Here is a 10,203-nt window from a genome sequence, read left to right on the forward strand (position 1 = left end):
CCCAAGTCATGATATTTTCAATCACCTCATATGCATATGAAAGCTGGCCAATGAATAAGGAAGACCAAAGAATTAATGTCTTTGAATTTTGTTTTCTGTATGATAATGATGAAGGAAATTGAATATACCATGGACTACAAGAACAACAAACAAATCTATCTTGGAAGAAGTACGACCAGAAGTATGGCCAGAATGCTCCCTTGAAGCATGGATGGTGAAACTTTGTCTCACGTACTTGGATATGTTAATAGGAGGGACCAGTCCCTGCAGAGTGACATCACGCTTGGCTAAGTAGAGGGTCATCGAAAAAGAGGGTGACCCTTAACGAGATGGGCTGTCACAGTGGCTGCAACGATAGGCTCAAACAGAACAATGATTGTGAGGATGGCACAAGACCGGGCAGTTTTTTGTTTTGTTGTATACAAAGTGTCACTAGGAGTTGGAACCAACTCGATGGAACCCAACAACAACATGATATGGTTTTAAACGCTATGGAAGAGATGAGGTCTGGCTGTTAGTAAACAGAAGCAGAAGACCAAGGGAAGAAGGGAAATGTTAGTGTCAAATGCTGCAGAAAGGTCAAGGAAGATGATTTGACTATTGGATTTAGCATTATGAAGGCCACCAATGACCCTGACAAGAACAACTCTGGTGAAGTGGTAGAGGTAGACCTGTTTGGAGTAGATTTAAAAGAAAAGGGAAGACAGTATATAAGTCTTATAAGGAGTTTTGATGTAGGGGAGATAAATGTAACAGTAGCTGGAGGAGGAATCAGGTCAAAGTATGTGTTGCTTTTTTTTTTTGTAACACAACATTTTCCAATTCAACATTTTTCATATATACAATTCAGTGACATCAATTACATCTTGTTTTATTTTAATGTATACTTCCAGCAAACCTACAAGGAAAAAATCGTATATAACAAAGCCCCATATATCATCTAGATTCAACAATTATCAAGAATTTATCACATCTGCTCTGCCTATCCCTGATACCTTGATGTTACTCTTGTGGGAAAGAGAGCTTCAAAGGATTTTAAGTGAGTTATCGAGCATTACAATATGGGCTGATGGCAGCTTAGGGACTAAGGAGGAAGCAAGAAGGATATAGAGGACAAAACACGAAACCTATGAACCTTGGTTTTGTTATCAATGATGATGTTAAAACATAACATTATGCCATAATCCCATTGTTGTTGTTGTTAGGTGCCATCGAGTTGGTTCCAACTTATAGCAACCCTCTGCACAACAGAATGAAACACTGTCCGGTCCTGCACCATTCTCATAATTGTTGCTATGCTCGAACCCATCATGGCAGCCACTGTGTCAATCCATCTTGTCGAGGGTCTTCCTGTCTTTCGCTAACCCACCACTTTACCAAGCATGATGTCCCGTCCACTTTACCAAGCATGATGACTGACCCCTTCTGATAACATGTCCAAAGTATGTGAGATGTAGTCTCAACATCCTTGCTTCAAAGGAGTATTCTGGCTGTATTTCTTCCAAGACAGATTTATTTGTTCTTTTGGCAGTCTATGGTATATTCAATAGTTTTCCCCAACACCGTAATTCAAAAGCATTAAGTCTTCAGTCTTCCTTATTCATTGTCCCACTCTGGCATGCCTATGAGGTGACTGAAAACACCATGGCTTCAGTCAGGCACACCTTAGTCTTCAAGCTGACATCTTTGCTTTTTAACACTTTAAAGATGTCTTTAGTAGCAGATTTGCCCAATGAAATGTGTCTCTTGATTTCTTGACTGCTACTTCTATGGGTGTTGTTTGTGGATCCAAGTAAAATAAAATTCTTGACAACTTCGATCTTTTCTGTTTATCATGATGTTGCTTATTGGTCCAGTTGTGAGGATTTTTGTTTTCTTTATGTTGAGGTATAATCCATGCCCAAAACCCAATAATCCATACAGCAGTCAAGAAATCAAAAGACGCATCGCATTGAGTAAATCTGCTGCAAAGGACCTCTTTAAAGTGTTGAAGAGCAGAGATGTCACCTTGAAGACTAATGTGCGCCTGACCCAAGCCATGGTATTTTCAATCGCATCATATGCATGTGAAAGCTGGACAGTGAGTAAGGAAGACCAAAGAATTGACGCCTTTGAATTGTGGTGTTGGCGAAGAATACTGAATATACCATGGACTGCCAAAAGAACAAACAAATTTGTCTTAGAAGAAGTACAACCAGAATGCTCCTTAGAAGCAAGGATGGTGAAAGTGTCTTACATACTTTGGACATGTTGTCAGGAGGGATCAGACTCTGGAGAAGGACATCATGCTTGGCAGAGTACAGGGTCAGCGTAAAAGAGGAAGGCTCTCAATGAGGTGGACTGACACAGTGGCTACGACAATGAGCTCAAGCATAACAACGATTGTAAGGATGCCGCAGGACCGGGCACAGTGTTTTGTTCTGTAGTGCACAGGGTCGCCATTGAGTCGGAACTGACTCGACAGCACCTAACAACAATACATACTGAAAACTGTGGTCTCTGATCAAGTCCTCTTCACTTTCAGCAAGCAAGGTTGTGTCATCTGCATAACACAGATTGTTGATGATACTCCATTCTTCTTCATATAGTCCAGCTTCTTGAATTATTTGCTCAGCATACAGATGAATAGGTATGGTGAAAAGATACAACTCTGATGCACACCTTTCTTCACTTTAAACCATGCGGCATCCCCTTGTTCTGTTTGAACGGCTGCCTCCTGATCTATGTACAGGTTCCTCATAAGCACAATTAAGTGTTCTGGAATTCCCATTCTTCGCAATGTTATCCATATTTCGTTATGATCTACACAGTTGAATGACTTAGCATAGTCAATATAACACAGGTAAATGACTTTCTGGTATTCCCTGCTTTCAGACAGGATCCATCTGACAACAGCAATGATATCCCTGGTTCTATGTCCTCTTCTAAATCCAGCTTGAATTTCTGGCAGTTCCCTATCGATATATTGCTGCCGTTGCTTTTGAATTAACTTCAGCAAAATTTTGGTTGCCTGTGATATTAATGATATTGTTCCATAATTTCTGCATTCAGTTGGATCCCCTTTCTTGGGAATAGGCATAAATATGGATCTCTTCCAGACAGTTGGCCAGGTAGCTGTCTTCTAGATTTCTTGACATAGATGAGTGAGTACTTCCAGTGCTACATCCGTCTGTTGAAACATCTCAATTGATACTCTGTTAATTCCTGAAGCCTTGTTTTCCACCTATGCCTTCAGTGCAGCTTGGACTTCTTCCTTCAGTATCATCAGTTCCTAATCATATGCTATCTCCTGAAATGGCTGAACATCAACCAATTCTTTTTGGTTTAGTGATTCTTTGTGTTCCTTCCATCTTCCTTTGATACTTCCTGAGTCATTTAATATTTTTTCCGTAGAATCCTTCAATATTGCAACTCGAGGCTTGAATTTTTTCTTCAATTCTTTTAGATTAAAAAATGTCAAGTGTGTTCTTCCTTTTTGGTTTTCTAACTCTAGGTCCTTGCACATGTCATTGCAATACTTTGTCTTCCAAGCTGCCCTTTCAAATCTTCTGTTAAGCTCTTTCACTGCATCATTTCTTCCTTTGACTTTAGCTACTCAACATTCAAGAGCAAGTTTCAAAGTCTCCTCTGACATGCATTTTAGTCTTTTCTTTCTTTCCTGTCCTTTTAATGACCTCTTGGTTTCTTCATGTATGATGTCCTTGGTGTCATTCCACAACTCGTTTGGTCTTTAATGTTCAGTGCATCAAATCCATTCTTGAGATGCTCTCTAATTCAGGTAGAATATGCTCGAGGTTGTACTTTGGCTCTCGTGAACTTATTCTAATTTTCTTCAGCTTCAACTTGAACTTGCATATAAGCAATTGATGGTCTGTTCCACAGTCAGCCCCTGGCTTTGTTCTGACTGATATTGAGCTTTTCCATTGTCTCTTTCTACAGATATAGTTAATTTGATTCCTGTGTATTCCATCTAGCAAGGTCCATGTGTATAGTCACTGTTTATGTTGATGAAAAAAGGTATTTGCAATCAATAAGTCACTGGTCTTGCAAAATTCTATCATGCAATCTCTGGCATTGTTTCTGTCACCAAGACCATATTTTCCAACTATCAATCCTTCTTTATCTCCAACTTTCACATTAGAATCACCAGTAATTATCAATGCATCCTGATTGCATGTTTGATCAATTTCAGACTGCAGAAGTTCCAAAGTCTCTTCTGATATCCATTTTAGTCTTTTCTTTCTTTCCTGTCTTTTAAATGAAATCATCGATTTCTTCATCTTTGGCCTTAGTGGTTGGTGTGTAAATTTGAATAATAGTCATATTAACTGGTCTTCCTTATAGGTGTATGGATATTATTCTATTGCTGACAGCTTTGTACTTCACAATGGATCTCGAAATGTTATTTTTGACAATGAATGCAACACCATCCTTCTTCGAGTTGCCATTCCTGGCACAGTAGACCATAAAATTGTTCAATTCCAAATGGCCAATACCAGTGGATTTCAGCTCACTAATGCCTAGGATGTTGATGTCTATGGGTTCCATTTCATTCTTGACAATTCTCAATTTTCCTAGATTCATACTTCGTACATTCCACATTCCTATTATTAATGTACGTTTGCAGCTGTTTTTCTAATTTTGAGTTGTGCCACATCAGCGAATGAAGGTCCTCAAAGCTTGACTCCATCCCTGTCATCATGGTTGACTCTACTTTGAAGAGGGAGCTCTTCCACAGCTGTATTCTGAGTGCCTTGAGGGGCTCATCTTCCAGCTCTGTAAATCAGACAACATTCCACTGCTATCCATAAGGTTTTCAATGGCTAATTGTTCTCAGAAGTAGACCGCTGGATCCTTCTTGTCTGTCTTAGTCTGGAAGCTCAGCTGAAACCTGTCCGCCATGGGTGACCCTGCTGGTATTTGAATAGTGGTAGCATAGCTTCCAGCATTACAGTAACACACACACCCCCACACTATGACAAGCTGACAGACGTGTGATACACTATAAGGTCAAAAGTGATAGGTATCATAGAAAAGAGCTACAACTCAAGTGCTAAGGGAGTTGAGGAGTTACAAAGAGTCCTTCCAGACAACTAGGGGTGAGGTAGGAAGAACAGGGGTAGGCAGGGAGGAAGAGAAGGGATCAGAAAAGGCTTCAGAGAAGTCAGCATTTGATCGAGTTAAATGAGAGAAACTGCAGCATAAAAAGACCAGGTGATTTGCCAAAGGTCACAAAGCTACTTATGCAAAGTCATGCGTGGAACACTGGTTTCCTAACACCCAAAGCAAGCAGGTTTTGGAATAGGCATGAAATTTTGGACAGAAGCAGCATTTTTGGCAGTACCGGTCATCTAGCTTTTCTCGGAGTAAATGGTCTTTGTCTGGCTGAAATAGTTTACAAAAAAAAAAAAAAAAAATTGTTACAAAGTCACTGAGAACAGGAAAAATTTCCACAGTTTCTGTTTAAAATTATCTGCATTACTTGATCCTTCTCCTCTGTAAATACAGAACTATACAAAGCCTTAAAAAATTTTTTCTGTATCCCTAGTTATTAGCAGTACATGGCTCATAACAGGTATTTGATAATTATTTGACTGAACGTACTGACAGCCCACAAATATGCAACTTAGCACTGAATTATACATGATCTCTTATGTTCTCTTGTGGTCGCCAAGAGTCGGAAACGACTCGATGGCACTAGTTTTTTTTTTTTTTTTTTCTTATGTTCTCTACTTATTATGACGTGTTTACCCAACTGGAAGGAAAGTTCGTAGTAGGCTACTATGTGGCAAGGTAGGTTCCACGTCTTACTTCTGATCCCTGTTCCTAAAAGTGGAGCCCTGGTGGCACAGTGGTTAAGGGGTCGGCTGCTAACCAAAAGGCTGGCAATTCAAACCCACCAGCTGCTTCTTGGGAACTCTATGGGACAGTTCTGCTCTATCCTATAGGGTCCCTACGAGTTGGAATTAACTGAACGGCAACTGGTTTTTGGTTTGGTTCCTAGAACTGCACCTAGTGCAGAGGACACAAATGCTCATAGAATGAATAGCTAAACAAAATCATGTCCTTAGCTTCTTCTCTACCTACAAAAGTAAAATGGAGAAGTCACGCAATTTATCTGGATCATTCAGGAACCAAACTCAAACCCCAAAGCCATGTTGGTCCGAATCTGTGGTGGTACTAATGCTTTCTAGCTGCAGTAGGGTGAGGGCTGGAGAGTCCTTCTCTCTTTTGTCAGATGATTACCACCACCCCAGTCACCCAGTGAGGCACAGTGTAAAGAAAGTAACTAGTTCTCTAGAAGGGGGGCCCCCAACCCATCTGCTTATTTGCTCCAGTTCTCTTCCTTATTTTATGATTACAGTTACAACTTTATAGTCATGCCACTCTGTTTCTGGAATTCTTTTCCACCAGTCTTCCTAAATAAAAAAAAAGGGAGTGGGGTGGGAGGGAGGGAATTCCAGAAAGATGAATATTTGACTTCACACAATTTCCTTCATAGGGGCAGGCTACTTTTCCAGTGATCAAAGCATTCCAAAAAGTGAGAAAAGGCTAAAAGCTATTAGAAATAACCCAAGCCAACTGTCTCTCTATGTCAAGTTAACAAGCTCTAATTCAGACTCACCCCTCTCAAAGACATGGGCTGTGTATATGTGTACAGGGGCACATGCTAAGATGCCCAATGTGTTTTTGGAATTCTAACTCCCAGTGTGAAGGCCTGTCTTTCAGTTTAGCTTCTTACAAAATACAAAGCCTGGCATATACAAATGTTTGCTGACCTGAAGAAGAACAAGAAACACTAAATACTCAGTGGACACCAGTCTTGGAAATGACATTAAAACCATCGCATTAAAAGCTCTTTCATCATTCTCAATATTCCCTCATGTTTGAATTATCAAGAGATTAATCATAATGATCATAATATTAAATAACACACTTCTGAATTTCTATTTTACTCAAGGCCTTTTAAAAATGTTAGTAATAATGGAATACTTATAAATAACTGGTGATGCATGGTAAAATGTAAGACCTACATATTAAAAGTTAGACAAAATAAAAATTGACAGTTCAACTAAAACCAAACCACATTTTCAGTGATTTTTCACATAGCTAAAATGATATCATTCCCTTCACAAAGCGAAAAGCACACATTGCATCTGTGTTGGTGGAGCTGAGCAAACACACATGTGGGGCCTGATTTATTTCCAGACCGCGAAGATTTTAGTGCACCGCTACAAGGTGCTTCCCTTGACCATTCAGTACAAGTGCTAAAGCAAAACTCCCTACCATAGAGGACTCACTGGAAAGAGAAGGTGGTGGGAAAGTGCTCTACTGTTTCCGTCACTCCCAATAAAATTACATTGAAAATAGATTCCAGAGGTTTCTGAACCTAGGGGTCAGGAGAAGATATAAGAATAGACTTCCAACCAGAACACCATTACATTCCAACCAAAGTTTCATTCTTCTCATTCTTCTGAAAAAACATCTTCACTGATCTCAACTCAGCCTATTTACGGGGGTACTTAGTATTTCACAAAAACAGATTTGAATTAACTGCGTTTGAGCTGCCTAGACTCTATCTTCCTTTTTCTAACCAGAAGGCTGCTAAGTAAACAGCCTCTTGAAAGAAAACAAGAAACAAAATAGTGTCTTTAGCTTTTTCTGCATCTATGAAAGTAAAATGGAGAAGTCACGCAATTTATCTGAATCATTCAGGAGCAAAACCCAACCCCAAAGCCACATTGGTCTGAATCTGTGGCAAGCCTTCCTCTCTTCCAAGACCAGAGCCCAAAACATCAGCAGAACAAACCAGTGCCCCTGCCTTCACGAAGCTTAAAATCTAATGAAACAAGGCAAGTGCACACGAAACAATTAGAGAATAAGGAAGTCTTAAACTAGGCAGTACTAACTGTAAGTGTACTAGGAAGAGTCATTGTCTTATTGTTGTAAGATAGTGATATAAAGAATCCTAGACTAAGATTCAGTCAAATGATAATAAATTCTAGTCTTATCAATTAATTACTGGCAGTAAAATCTGAGCGGTGGGGGGAATGGCCGATGTATATGTGAACTACAGTTAGCGTTAATGTATCTTCCATTGCTACACTAGCGTAAGCTCCAGGAAGGCAAAGATTTGTGCTTTGTTCACTGCTGTGTTCCTAGTGCCTGGCCATAGGAGATGCTCAACAAATATTTGCTAAAGAAATTAAGACGATGAATGTCTATATTGTTATGGGCTTGTAAAGCCCCAAAAGGACAGTCATGGTCTCCTCTGAAGGTGGCATATATCATCAGGGTCAGTGACCTTAGAACAGGCAGGCCTTTGATGTGGGTGAGAGTGCCTATCTCTGAGGGGAACCTTCTGGGGGTTGGCACTGAGATGACCAGGAGAAAGGGAGGAAAGAACAAGTTCTAATTTATAAATAAAATTTCCTGAGGGTATGTTATTGTCTTTATTTTCGACAGAGCCCAATATTTTCCTGAGTGTCTATGCCATGGGAGGTTAACAGGTGTCTCAGCTTAGGGAGGCCTTTCCTGGCTATGCTACCTACTCACTCTCTAATTACACTGTTTTATTTTCTCATACTAGATAGCACTTTCTACAGACGTGGAACCAGGGATATCACTGCTGCTGTCAGAAGGATCCTGACTTAAAGCACAGAATACCAGAAAGATGTTTACCTATGTTTTATTGACTATGCAGAGACATTCGACTGTGTGGATCATAACAAATTATGGATAACAGTGGGAAGAATGTACTCATGAAGAGCCTGTACACAGATCAACAGAACAGGGATACTTGCATGGTTTAAAGTGAGGAAAGGTGTGAGTCAGGGTTTTATCCTTTCACCACACTTATTCAATCTGTATGCTAAGCAAATAATCTGAGAAACCGGACCATATGAAGAAGAAAGCGCATCAGGATCGTAACAAGATTCATTAACAACCTGTGTTACGCAGATGACACAACCTTGCTTTCTGATAGTGAAGAAGACTTGAAGCACTTCCTGATGAAGATCAAAGACCAAGCCTTTAGAATGGATTACACCTCAACATGAAGAAAACAAAAATCCTCACAACTAGACCAATAAGCAATATCATGACAAACAGAAAAAAGATTGAAGTTGTCAAGCATTTCATTTTACTTGGATCCACAATCAACACCTATTGAAGCAGCAGTCAAGAAATCAAAAGATGCACTGCACTGGGCAAATATGCTGCAAAAGACCTCTCTAAAGTGTTAAAAAGCAAAGAGGTCATGCTGAAGACTGAGGTGTGTGTGACCTAATCCATGGTATTTTCAATCACCTCATATGCATGTGAAAGCTGGACAATGAATAAGGAAGACTGAAGAAGAATTGATGCCTTTGAATTACGGTGTTGGCAAAGAATAGTGAATATACTGTGGACCGCCAAAAAAAAAATGAATAAACCTATCCTGGAAGAAATACAGCCAGAATGTTCCTTAGAAGCAAGGATGGCGAGACTATGTCTCATGTACTTTGGACATTTTATCAGGAAGGATCAGTCCCTGGAGAAGGACATCATTCTTGGTAAAGGAGAGGGTCACTGAAAAAGAGGAAGACCATGAACGAGATGGACTGACACAGTGGCTGCAACAACAAGCTCAAGCGTTAACAACACCTATGAGGATGGCACAGGACCAGGCAGTGTTTTGTTCTATTGGGCACAGGGTCACTATGAGTCGGAACTAACTCGACGGTACTTGACAACAATAACAATTTGTATATTGTGTTATCCATACCTCCACCCCAACTAGAAAGTAAACTCCATGAAAGCAGAGATCTTCCAGTATATACCTAATACCTAGAAAAGCGCCTGATATGTAGTTGACACTCCAATATTTGTTGAATAAACTATCAACTGCCAGGCACTTTTCTAGGAGATGAATGAGACACAAAATTCCTACCCCTTCTAGATTTCGCATTTTGTGAAGATATGTGTCAGGAAACAGGAAGTTGAAGGAAACATCAGATTGAAGTTTTCTTTATTCTATTTTCCAAAACAAACAAAACAAAACTCATTGCTGTTAAGTTGATCTGACTCACAGGACCCCATAGGACAGAGCAGAACTGCCCCAAACCAAACCCACTGCTATCAAGTTGATCTGACTATAGGACCCTACAGGACAAAGCAGAACTGCCCTATAGGGTTTCCAAGCCTGTAATCTTTAAGGAAGCA

Source organism: Loxodonta africana, chromosome 7 (genome assembly GCF_030014295.1).
Source record: "Loxodonta africana isolate mLoxAfr1 chromosome 7, mLoxAfr1.hap2, whole genome shotgun sequence".
Lineage (NCBI taxonomy): Eukaryota > Metazoa > Chordata > Mammalia > Proboscidea > Elephantidae > Loxodonta > Loxodonta africana.